The following is a 13859-nucleotide window of genomic DNA, read 5'->3' as shown; positions in this document are numbered from 1 at the left end:
CAATGATGGAGGGCATCATTGGGGTCTTGATCCTGATGAAATTGATGAACAACAAGAAGTTCATGAATGTAAGCACATGTGCACAATAGATGCATTTTTAGCTTCTGGTAGAAAAAAATTTGTACTGACCGGACAGGATAATTCATAGGGGAGGATATCTCACATGATGCTGGCCTTCCATTTGATTTAAACGATCCACAAGAAGAACAAGAAAACCTGCATGGAGGTATTATTTGCATCATATCTAAGACATGTTACCAATATTAGTTCTGTATGATACAAAGTGTCATCATCCATGTACTGACAATATGCATGCACCATCTAAATTATTTTGGTAGGCGATGACAATATTGGCTTACAAGATGCACAAGATGCCATGGACGATCTCATACAAGAATTTGGCGTGTACACATATGCTGCGAACATCATATTTGAGGAAGAAGAGTTGGCCGACTCAGATGACGAAGAATTTCAGGAAACACACCAAGACGAAGCATGAAATGCAACCCAGTTCACATTGCAACTCAGATAACACAGCCCATTCAAACATAAACCATCACTCCATCAGTTCAAGCAAGCAAAAGCCCATCAGTACCTTCTACATATCACTACCATCAGTACTATAAATATTTCTGCCATCACTAATAAACAACATTAGGGAAGCGTTAAGGTTCGCGACTCCGCAAAACATAAAGGACACATCATGGGTACAACTACAACGACCAGCAAAAGACCTTCAGGCAAATCATACTATTGCAGCCTAATAGTCTCTAACGTTTGGCACTCCGCAAAACATCTTTGTATGCAGGAAATAAGTCAATGATCAGATAATTTACCTTGTCTTTAAAGTCATCACCTTCCACATGTGAACAGCCATGTGAGTCCTCGCCATCCTGCACCCAGCTGTCCTCTTCCACCTACGAATGGCTGCGCAAGTCCACACCATCCTCCATCCAGCTTGCTTCGTCATTAGTTTCCATATCAGAGAAGCTGGCCTTGTGGTGCAACTCCTCCTTGGTGCTGTCCTCATGCTCCTTTTCAACCTTGGGATTGTCCTTATGCTCTTTGTCCTCCTTTGCGCTGGCCTTATAGTCCTTCTCCTCCTTGGAGCATGCCGCAAGCTCCTTCTGTTCCTTGGTTGCAATTTGCCTTGCACATTGCTGCTCTTCTAGAATAATTTGTCGCCATTCATGAAGCATGGCACTGCAAATAATACATAGGATTTCTAAAAAGCATTGACTTTATTGGAATGAAAACAAAATTGATGGGAAAGATAAGATGACTTACTCAAAACGAGGACGAGCTTTGCTCACCGCAACAATGTCCTGTGGTTCCATCTCAGGCACGAACTCATCATCGCCGCCAAGTAAGGATGGACCATTATCACCTCCTTCATCAGAATCTGGGATCAACTAAAATCAGTCCGCTCCCCCTTCCTGTGTGTCCTGGGCAAAATCCTGACCTTCTATGGCAATGCAGTGCTTTTCCCGATCCCACCAAGTTCCGCGACGACGATCTCGGCCGCGCGTGCGATTGGCAGGACGCATCCCACGGCTGGATTGGATCCCCAAGGCTCGCCTCATCCGCAAGCGACGGATGAACCTGCTAGTCCCGTGTGCCCTCTTGCCACCCACCATTGGAGGCCCGATTGAAGCAAAGGAAGCCCGCTAATGTAAGAACCTATAAAAATTCAAAATTAAATATAGACCATTGTGGTGGTTTAACGAAATTAAAAATCATCTTTGCTCAAGTCCTAGAAAAAATCTAGGCGATGAATTAATGTTTCTGAGCGTACTTACATGAGTTCACAAATAAAGTAATTCCAGATTCAAAGGAGTATGCATGTCTGTACTAATACGCACGGCCAAACAAGGTAAAAAAACTAAATTGACTAAAACGTTCTCAAATGATGTGCGTGACAGCCAACCTTCACAGTAGAGGCGCAGAGGCAACGCCCGTGCACTAGTGTAGGGGGCAGGCTGGCGTCGGTGGTCTAGACGGGGAAGGGCAATGCCCGTGCACTAGTGATTGACGGGGAAGGGGATGCAGCCACAGATTAGGGCAGCTCCCGAGCCACGGACAAAGATGCGAGGGACGAGGCGCCTCAGAGGATGCGGACTGAGGTGGCGCGCCGAAGGAGGCGAGCCGAGGTGGCAGCCGCTCATGCGCCTGTGGGCCGACCGGATCCAGATCGACGCGCCGCCGCACGCGGACTGGAGGAGGAAGTGGAGCGAAGGGCCGACACCGCACGCGGACTGGAGGAGGAGGAGGCGCAGCGGAGGCGACGTCGCTTGCGGACTGGAGGAGGATGCGGAGCGGAGGGGCGACGCTGCACGCGGACTGGAGGAGGTGGAGCGGAGGGGCGACTGCCACGAGCGGATGGGACGAGGCCGAGAGGATAAGGCTGAGTCGTTTTTTTTTAATTATGACCGCAAGCCATAGGTTGCTTCAGCTTCTTTACTAGGTGTGGGACCCTTGTCTTAGCTACAACGACACTCTTTGTGGGACTGCAGCCGGACGCTAGAACGACACTGCTTACGGGACGGAGGGAGTAGGTACCAACATTTTTTCTAGTTAAATTCCACGAAACGACACACTAATTGCACACCATTTCCAATATCTCGAGTGTTCCCACACCTAATTAAATGAATATAAAAAATGTCAGACGATAGCGTCTCTCCATCGGTTCGTTAGATTCTTTGTCCGTTTAGGAAATGTCGTTAGACGATAGATGCTTAACAGTTCGCCTAGTATATACACTACACAATAGTACAAATCAATAGAGGTGTGTTTATTTGTTTGAAACTACTGTTTTAAAATGCGCGTGAATATTTCAACAAAAAGAAGTGGCCTACAGATGCTAGACAAGTTGGTGAAGCCTCCGGTAGGCATCCCCATGACTAGAGTTCGAATCCTTGTTCAGACGAATTTTAGGTCGGCAATGTGGTAAAAACCCCTCGCCTGTCCCGCATTTCCAAAGCACGGGTAAAATGGAACCAGACCTCTCACTGGGTAACGGGCCCCTATGTGCAGACGGGGCATGGAGTTCGTGGGTTTTCTCGGGCTGGGTAAGAAGTCCTCTATCTTAAACTAAAATAGCTCGGGGTGTCTACCCCGTAGCCTAGAGTTTTTTTTTAACAAAAGAAGTGAGATTTTTTTTCCTCGAGACTTGCTCACATTTCCTTTTTCTTCACCGGGCTTGGGTTGAAACCTGCTGGTACGTACTGTACGTTTAGACAGTTTTTCAGATCACTTGCTAAAATTAAAGTATTTATTGTAGACATCATAAGATGCATTTAAGAAAAATGTTATTATTTCTAATGTTGAGCTCCTACAAGATAATCGTGCTACTAGAAATAATAATTAACAGAGATCGTCAAATAGTATTTTCAGAGGCGAGCACCCTGTTGTCTGCTTCTATTCAAAGTTCATTGTTAATCAGATACAACAGAAGCGATGCTAAATACCCGCCTCTAAAAATTGGTTGAAAAACAAAAAAAAAAAAGGTCCACGAACCTCATGCGGAGCCCGTTATGGAACCCACCACTGAGCTCGCTGGTTCACCTGTCATCAAGCCCGCTATCCGCTACCCGTCGCCTACTCGTTGCTCCTCCATTGAGGTTGGCGCCCTCTTCCGCCGTGGACACCCATTGATCACCCAAATCTCGGCCGCACGTCTAGGTCTATGGAGACCTTCAGTGCTCTCACTGGATCTAGGTCGATTATGGCAAATTAACCCACCACCATGACGATCTACAACAGGGAAGAGGGCGAGGGAGATTAAGGAGAAGGACAGAAGAAGAGGAACTCACCTTGGTGGTCATGTCTGTGCCCGAGATACATTGTCACATATTCTTTCCCTGCCCACCACTTCCTCGAGCCTCCTCGCCCCATCCCGGCACCTCCTCACATTGCCATGATGCTGCCTCGGACCTCCTGGCCTCATCAGCAGTCTTGGACTTGACGACCACATCGTCGATGTAAGCTTCGACGTTGCGGCCGATCTGTTGATCAAGACACATCTGGATGGCCCTTTGGTATGTCGCCGCAGTGTTCTTGAGTCCGAAGGACATGGTGGTGTAGCAATACGCACCGAAAGGTGTGATGAACGACGTTTTGATCTGGTCTTCTTCCTTGAGGGAGATCTGGTGATAGCCGGAGTAACAATCGAGGAAGGAGAGCAGTTTGCAGCCAGCGGTGGAGTCTATAACCTCATCTATCCGAGGCAGACCGAAGGGGTCCTTAGGGTAGTGTTTGTTAAGATCAGTGTAATCAACGTACATTCTCCATTCTTTATTCTTTTTCTGAACGAGAACAGGGTTTGCTAACCACTCAGGATGATACACTTTTTTTATGAATCCGGCAGCTAGGAGCCATTTTATTTCTACCCTAATAGCCTCCTTCTTGTCTGCGCGTGAATCGACGAAGATTCTGCTTGATTGGTTTGGCGGTCGGCGAGACATTCAAGGAGTGCTCAATCTTCTCCCGTGGTACCCTCGGCATGTCCGTAGGTTTTCAAGCAAACACGCCGGCGTTGGCACGTAGGAAGGAGACGAGCGCGCTTTCCTATTTGGGGCCGAGGTGAGCCCCAATCTTCACGGTCTTGGAGGGGTCGTCGAGGCCGAGGCGGACCTCCTTGGTTTCCTTGGACTTGGCGGAGGTGCGAGGAGGCTCCAGCGATGGGACCTCCGTCTTGGCGTCGGTGACCACACTGGCCATCTGGATGGAGAGGTCGGTGGCTTCGACAAGGGTGAGACTCTCTGTCTCGCAGGCGTATGCGATGGAGAGGTTGGCCCACAGGGCCAGGACTCCTACAAGCGAAGGCATCTTCAGCACTAGATAAACGTAGTACGGTATAGCCATGAACGTGGCTAGAGCTGGCTGACCAAGTATGGTGTGATAGGCGGTGTTGAAGTCAGCGACGTAGAAGTTGATGTGCTCAATGCGGTAGTTGCTTGCCATGATGAACTGTACTGGTAGGGTAATCTCTCCAAGCGGTTTGGATGCCCTGCCAGGTACCACACCCCAGAACGAGTCTGAGGGTGTGAGATCTATTATCCCGAGGCCCAACTCCTTTAGGGCTCCGGCGAAGAGGAGGTTCAGAGCGCTCCAACCGTCGATGAGCACTTTTTAGAAAAGCACTTTCTAGATGGTTGCATCGAGGACGAGGGGGAAACGCCTTGTGTAAGTGATATCCGCCCACTGATTGGCCCTGCTGAAGGTGATGGGGACCTCGGATAAAGGGTGATAACTAGGGTTGGTGGCGGCGTCTTCCGTAGTGATGGTGAGCACCCGACGGGCGGCGAGCTTCCGTTCTCTTCTACTCTTGGGGGAGGCAAGGCCCCCGAAGATGGTGGCAACCACCTTATCATGACCCTGGAAGGCATTGTTATTGCCCCCTAGGTGGTCGGCGGCCTCCGTTGCCGTCATTGTTTGGCTTTTTGTCCTGGACTCCTTAGCCAAGCCAAGGCAGTCCATCATCTTATGCTTGGCATTCTTATGGAGAGGGCACAGGTCATCGAGGATCTTCTTGTACTGCTCGTCGTAGTTGCGCTTGGCACAAGGTTCATTAACGGTGGTGACGATGTGGTCTGGCCGGCAGCGACGATTTTGACCAGACTTAGATCCTTCTGGCCGATCATGGCCATTGTCTCGATGGTAACTGCGGTCGTCGTAGCGGCGGTCATTGTGTCGTCGATCGTCGGGGCAGTCGTCGTTGCGGCGAGTTGGGCGATGAGTGCCCGCATCCTCGTTGAAGCGCACCTCGGCTTCCTCGGCATCGGCATACTGGATGGCGGTCGTGATCATCTCGCCAATCCTTGTGGGTGGCTTGCAGTTGAACTTGGAGCGAAGCTCACGGTGATGGAGTCCTCGGATGAAGGCGGTGATGACCTTAGCTTCTGTGATGTTGGGAATAGAATTCCTCATCTCAGAAAAACATCTGATGTAGCTACGGAGGAGCTCGGATGACTTCTGGTAGATGCAGTTTAGATCATGCTTGGTGCCTAGACGAGTACACGTAGCTATATAATTGTCGGTGAAGACTTTTTTCAGCTCTTTCCAGGATCCGATAGAGTCCGAGGCAAGGCTTGTGAACTTGTTCATGGTGGTTGGCGTGAGCATGACGGGAAGATAGTTCACCATGACACTGGTGTCTCCTCTGATGGCATGGACAGCAGTGGCGTAAGCCTGTATCCACTGTGTTGGGTTTATCCTTCCCTTGTAGGGCTCGACCCTAGTGATTTTAAAACCACGGGGCCACTAAAGTATTCAGAGCGCCCTCATGAATGCTGGGGGCCCTTCAGGATTGTCGGCGCCATCATTTGCAGCATTGCCGGTGTTGAGCGGCTCGAGAGCTGAGTCCGGGTTACCGTACTCTTGCTCGTACTCCTGGCGGCGGCATACTTCTTCTTCATGGCGACCGAAGCAGCGTTCGTCGATGCGTCGTCACGCATCTCGAAGATTGTTGAGGTGCACTCGGACATCCTGGTCGACCTCCTAGTCATGTTGGCAGTGATGTTCAATGTGGTTGCCCTTAGCTCTGCCCTAGAGGGGTTACCTGTCGTCACGGTGCTAGTCAGTGAAGCAACTTGGGAGACGATCGGATCTTGGCGTGGCTGATCGACGAATGGAGGTTGTGGAGTATGAAGGTCTCTGATCCTAGTAGATCTCGTTGACCTGACAGTGTGCCGCTTTTAGCATGGCGATGACCTTGGCGACCTCTAGTGTCTGCGGGAGCTGGGCGGGCTCGTTGGTGGCCACGACTAGGTTGGCGCTTGGGGTCTTGTAGACATTGTGGCCGTCAACACGGACAAACTCGTCATCAAGATTGCATTGAAGTGGCCTTCCTTCTGAGTCAAGCTGAGCCTCGGCCATTGCAAGGGCAACCTCGCTTGCTTGGCGTTGTGCATGGTTGATGTTCCGGTTCTCGTGAGCGGCACGTTCCTCCTTGGCTTCGTCGTTCCGAGGGGGCTATCAACGCTGACGTTGAAGATTGCGCCTCCACAGAAAGGCGGGAGAGGAAGTAGTTCGGTGGTGGTTTCGGCGACGGTCTTCATAGAGCCCTAGGACTCAGAGTCCAGATTCTCCTCCAGGATGGTTTGGAGGGATGCTTCGGGGCATCGGCCGACGTGCAGCATGTTGACGGTCGGCGGAGGCTGGTTGGCGAGAGGATGGACATCTCCAATCTGGTCGGCGAATTTGCCTCTTAGGGCATCTTGATAAGTGGCGGTGACATTGGTGAACCTGAAGGGTAGGGTCGCAACCCCTAGAGTTTCCCGAGCAGCCTCTAATAGATCTGGATCGGAGGCTGGTCGGCGCTGAACCAGAGTATCCAGAGCCGATTCGGTAATGGAGAGGCAATCGGCGAGCTTCAAACCAACCTGATCGATGGATGTGATCAGATCGTCATTGTTGATCTGCCTCCTCTGGTAGCGAGGAAGCGGACGACGAGTTGTCGATGAAGGTGACCTCGGAAGCGGTTCTGAGATCGGATCTACAGTCGCAGGTGATGGGGTGATCGGCGCAGAAACGATCTACGTCGGCTTGATGAGCTCTCCGACTCTGTCAGCGTTGATGATCCATGAATCTATCCGACCGTAAAGATCTGGCCAGGCTATGGGAGGGACGAAGAGTATGCAAAACGCACCATCTTGTTCGATATAGAAACAACACGCACACTCCTACCTGGCGCGCCAACTGTCGATAGAATATCGTCCATAGTCCTCCGAGGGGTATCCCACAAAGGTAGATTGATCGGTAGAGAGGCGTGTAATCAAGAACAAGAAGGCAATAGAGACACACGAGTTAGACAGGTTCAGGCCATCAGTATGATGTAATACCCTACTCCTATGGTCTGTTGGTTTGTATTGGCTATCGTATGATATTGCGTGAGTTTGGAGGGGATCCCTGCCCGCCTTATATAGTCCGGGGGGCAGGGTTACAAGTCGGTTAGATCTGAGAGATAACCGGAAAGTAATAACAGATTACAAGAATCATGGGATTATACGTATCCTAACAGATCTCGTAGTATCTTCAGGATATCTTCTCGGTGTCTTGCGAGAGACGCCGAGCAGCGTCGTGCCCCGCAAGGCTTCATCTTATGGGCTGGGCCGCCCCTAGGGGCGTAGCCCATATGGTCTGTCGTGGGTATCCGGGGTCGTACCCCCCACAACCTGCCACCTCCTCCTAGACCCGCCGGCATGATGCCTCCTCACCCCACTAGGCACCGTACCATTGTGCGTGCTCGGGCGTCAATACGCTCACCGCATAAGATCCTTCCTGGCCATCGACTATTTGTGAGAGGGAGGGGGCGGTGAGGACGAGGAAGGGGCGAGTGAGTGAGAGAAAGGGATGGTGAGGGAGGCCACCGATGGGAGATAGATAGAGGAAGAAAGAGAGTGTGGGGCGGGTGGGTATGAGAATGAGCTAGGGTTCCCTCTTTCTCTTTATATAGCGTGGGTTGATATTGGTTGAGATAGGGTGGGAGACTATTTTCAGAGGTGGGACTCTTAAGAGGTCTGCCTCTATTAATTGATTTAGGAGATGACGGTTTTTTTGAGTGCCTCCGTAAATAATGGGTTGCCTGCCTTTGAAATCGTTGCATATTTTTAGAGATGGGGAGATTTTTATGTCCACAACTGTTAATAAAATCGTTAGGATCCCAAAATCGATTTTGTAGTAGTGTTGACTACCCTAAACAACTAAACCCATATAGAGAAACAAAAAATTGGTTTAATACTCTAGTCGTTTGAGCAATTGGTTATTCTATGAAGAATAATCTAAAGTAATTAAGCCATAAATTTATATTTAAAGTGCCCACCTAAAATTATGATAATAACCGCTTTAAATGTGCATCTAAGTTACCACTTGCTCCATTTAAAAAAAAAACACTACAATGTCACTCAAGTCCAGAACTAAATAACCAAATATTTGTTGGTATAAGAAATGTTTAAATCACCATAAGTTATGTCTATATATGTTTCTAAATTAGTATCTATTTCTATTAATAATGTTAGTATATAAAAGATTGATTAAAGTAGAGATACATGATGTAGTGTAGTACCATCATGCAAATCAAGTACTACACATGCATGCATAAGCGATAGATATATGTGCTTTGTTTCGGCAATCATGAAAAATATATGTCCCCACACATATAACTGACAGTAATGAAGTATTTAAAATTGATGTAATGTCCATGATAGTAGTTTATATAAACTATCAATTTAGATAAATTCCTATATTTTAAGTGAAACTTCATGACATATCCATGGCGTTAATTGGTTCATTGGAGCGTAACGTAAATGGTAAAGAAAACAGGTCACGCGGGGAATGTGCAGCAGGATCTTGGTTCCGTGATTTGTTTGGTTGCATAAATAGTAAGGGAAACAAATTATGACATCAACGGCGTAATGCGATAGGACTCGCGGAAGGGCGGTATCGACCGTGAATGGTCCGTGTCATTTGATTTGGTGCTACCTCATAACGGACTTGGATGAACCAAGCGGTTGTATTGCCATCCCATCCCCTTTTGTAATCTGATTACGTTACGTTGTGCTGAACCAAACGCAATCATATGTGTATGGATGCCTCTTATAGAAAAATGATTGTTATGTCAAAAAAAAGTAGAGGCGATGCAAACCTTCATTGGCCAGTGGACGGTGGGGTGTGAAGCAATCTCACGTGCCTTCCCATAAGCCAAAAGTTGATAGCGTCATGCCTTGTGACGTGACATGCAAATTGCATCTAAAATTTTTTATTACATGCAATCCAACGTAACATAGCTAGAAATTAAATATCTCACTAAGCGAAAGAGGAAAGAGAAAAGCTAAGTGGCCATAGAACTACTTCAGTGACACAAGATTAGAGTGCGTGGTGTAGCTTAATTAATAAGATTAGATCGATGTGTGCTACAAAATTGTACTATATATAGTTAAGAAGCCTAATTATACATATTTCCAATGGTAGACATTTTTGTAGCTAGGAAATATATATATTACGCCCAAGAGAAATAAAGGGGAAAAAAGAACTGCACTACTGCAGATCAATATCATATAGAGGTGGCTCTTTTAATTGGTTTTAATATAATCATAAACGCAGTACCTATATACTGCAATTTTTCAATCTAGCCACACAATTGCACGTGCTACTCAGAGGCCTTTCGTTCATTCGTATACTGCCACGAATCATTTGCTTTCCGGTAGCTAGCTGTGGTTGCAACACCGTCGTCGATGCACACATGTAGTGGCGGTTACGCTACTTACTACCTGTCAACACCTAGCCTTGCTAACTTGCCTATTGCATTGTACGTGCCATCATCATCACGCTACTTATCATCACCATCATATATTATATATAAAAAGTTGAGTGTTTTGCTGTACGTCCCAACTAATGTGACCCCTAAGTTGGCCACGTCTATGCATGTACATACTTAGCATCTCTAAAACCTAGCTTTCCGTCGCGTCGTGGCTGTGTCCACTGAACCTTCTCTCGTGCTCCGGAGAAACCTGGAAATGGGCTGCTACAGCTCATCGTTCATCAAGTAACGTCACCGTTTTTGACATGTCCATCCAGGACTTGGCGGTGCCATTTGAGCACGGATCATGGCATGGGCTTTTAGCACGACCCAAGCACGCACTACCGGAGAGAACTACTTTGCCGAGTGCAAAATAGTTTGCCGAGTGTATTTTATTGGGCACTCGGCAAAGGTAGTCTTTGTCGAGAGCCAGACCCAGCGGCACTCAGCAAAGAAATGCCGTCGGCAAATCTGCCTTTGGGCCGTTGGCAAAAATCTGTCTTTGCCGAGTGTCGGGCGCTCGGCAAAGATTGGCCATCGGCAAAAAAAAAATTGTCGAGTGCCGGGCGCTCCGCAAATTTCGGCCGTCGGCAAAGGTGGCCGGCGTGACGGCGGCCACCTGCCCTCAGCCTTTGTTGAGCGCCCCGCCGTTTGGCGCTCGGCAAAGAATTTTTTTTATTTTTTTTAAATTCTTTGCCGAGTGCCACGTGCCCTGGCACTCGGCAAAGACTTCTTTGCCGAGTGCCAAGGGTGGCACTCGGCAAATTATATTTTTTTGTTTTTTTTTGTCTCATTTTTTTGTGGGACCTTGCTACAGTAATTATATCTCCATTTTAAAATTTGGGACAATTTTGAGTTTTTTTACTATATTTCCTTAATTATTTTTGTTTCGTTGAATTTTTTCGAATATTCCAAATTTGAACCGCAGGTACATGCAATAATGGAATTTGGTCATTCAAAAAATGGTATTCATGATGTTTAGCGTATGTTGAGGCCGTATCCAGGAACTCACATGAAATTACGAGCATCTTGTTGTGGTAACATAACAAGGTACTTGCGGGGAAAGTGTATTTAAATTATATAAAATCCAAACGAAGTCCAAAAATCACGAAACTTGTCGAGGAGTCTTGTTATCACATGCGGAGGCCGTGGTAAAAAATTGAGAAAGTTTCAAGCAAGTTGTGACGTTGGATGCCTAAAACCCAGACATCTCCCACGACAACGAGATGCTCGTAATTTCATGTGAGTTCCTGGATACAGCCTCAACATACGCTAAACATCATGAATACCATTTTTTGAATGACCAAATTCCATTATTGCATGTACCTGCAGTTCAAATTTGGAATATTCGAAAAAATTCAACGAACCAAAAATAATTAAGGAAATATAGTAAAAAAACTCAAAATTGTCCCAAATTTTGAAATGGAGATATAATTACTGTAGCAAAGCCCCACAAAAAATCAGACCAAAAAAACAAAAAAAATTTAATTTGCCGAGTGCCACCATTGGCACTCGGCAAAGAAGTATTTGCTAAGTGCCAGGGCACGTGGCACTCGGCAAAGAATTTTAAAAAAATAAAAAAATTCTTTGCCGAGTGCCCCTTTCTGGAGCACTCGGCAAAGGCCCAATAGAAAATGGGCCGCTGGCCCAAAATCCCCCCCCCCCACCCCAGAACCCTATCTTCTCCCTTGCGCCCGCCCGCCCGCTCGGTCCCGACGCCCACCGCCGCCACAGCGCCGCCACTGCTCCGCCACGCATCCTCGGCCCGCCAGCACTGCCCGCCCGCCCGTGCAAGCGCCGCTCGGTAGTGCCGCCCGCACAAGAAGCTCGCACACACGCGCACCGACGCACCCACGCCGGCGAGCCCCCACAACCACGCGCCCCCGCCCCTGCATCCCCCGCCCCCGAGCACCCCCCCCCCTAGCCTAGCCGCATGGCTCCCAGGCGCGCGCCGCCGCCGTTAGCGCGGCCTGCCACCGCTGTCCACGCGTGCTGCCACCGCCGGCACGCGTGGCCGTCCTCCCCTGCACGCGTCGGCCCCGCGTGCCCCCGTGCTCCCCTTGTCTTGCTACCGGCTTAGAAGAAGGAGGAGGAAGTAGCAGTAAGAAGAAGAAGGGAGGAGAACAAGGAAGAAGAAGGAAGAAAAAAGAGGAGAAAGAAAGAGAAGGAAAAGGAAGAAGAAGGAGAAGGAAAAAGAGAAGAAAAAGGAAGGAGGAGGAGAGGAAGGAGGAGGAGAAGGGGAGAGGGGGAGGAAGCCGAGGTGGAGGGGAGGAGGAGGTGCCTCGGTCGTCTTCTCCATGTGCCCGTCCCGCCGATGCCCCTACCGTCACCAAACCACCTACGAGCGTGGGCAAGGTATATCCACCCTTTCTCCGCTTGTTAGCCTTCATGCCATTGTGATGTCGGCCTTCGTGCCACTATGCTTATCGGCCTTCGTGCCATTTGTAATTGTCGGCCTTCGTGCCGTTGTTTTTTGTAGGTTTTGGAAACCTCCCCGTGCAGGGGAGGTGCTGCCGAAATTTTGAATTTATAGTGTCGTGTTTCTTCTTTTGCAGAGTAGGACCTATCGGAGGTGACCCAGAGGTCCCCGATCGTCTTCGTCGGCGTCGTGGGTCTGCCTGCACTGCGTCAACTCGCCACTGCCCCGCTAGCCTGACTTCACCGACACCCTAGGTATAAATCACCTCTTTTTCCACTTGTCTGTCATCGTAGATCGGTGTAGCCCAGTTAGGCGTCTCTCGTCCGAAAGAGATATCTTTGGAGGTATGCAAATCTTTGCACATCTGCGACCGTATCTGTTTTGGATTGTCCATGTTTTTTGGATAGCCCGCGGATGCATAGATGGGTTAGTTTCCATGGTCCGCTCCGGTCCGAGATGGTGTTTCGGCATCACCCCCTGTTGTTCTCTGGATACACACTCTCCCTTGCAGGACGTGTATCGGGAGAACAGCGGGGAGGTGTTGCCGAAATTCTATTTGGGATAGGAGCGGAGCATGGAAACTAACCTCATCTACGCATCCGCGGGTGGGATTAGGACCTATCCTCACCTATTAGAGAGTAGGGACACCATGTAGATGCAATTGATGGTCACCTGTGGAGATGTTATATATGCTAGAGGATGGAGGACCGTCAGTGGATGTACACGGGCCGAACAAGTCAGGGTGATGCCAGCATTGAATGGATGAACAAGACCGATCATTTCTTGAAGCATGCATTTGGCAAGGCCGCTAGATACCCGAAAATGGCTTTGTGTCCCTGCAGCAAGTGTGGTAACAGGAGAATGCAAAACCAGTAAGTCATGGGTATACATCTGCATAAGAATAGGTTTACGTCGAACTACACCCGGTGGGTCCACCATGGTGAAGCTGATCATATGAGAGAGGAGGTGGTGAGACCACGCGTCGAGGCTTTCGATGCTGATGATGGGGTAGCAGACATAGTAGATGACGTTCACCAAGCATAGTTTGCTGAAGGACGTGAGGAGGCGAAGATGCAGGTAGTCGTAGATGCGTTCAAGTACATGATGGACTCGGCGGCGAAACCCCTTCACGCTCATTCTGAG

This window comes from Miscanthus floridulus, chromosome 15, assembly GCF_019320115.1.
Source record: "Miscanthus floridulus cultivar M001 chromosome 15, ASM1932011v1, whole genome shotgun sequence".
In the NCBI taxonomy this organism is placed as follows: Eukaryota; Viridiplantae; Streptophyta; class Magnoliopsida; order Poales; family Poaceae; genus Miscanthus; species Miscanthus floridulus.
The sequence above is the reverse complement of the archived record's forward strand: the minus strand, read 5'-3'. Positions refer to the sequence as shown.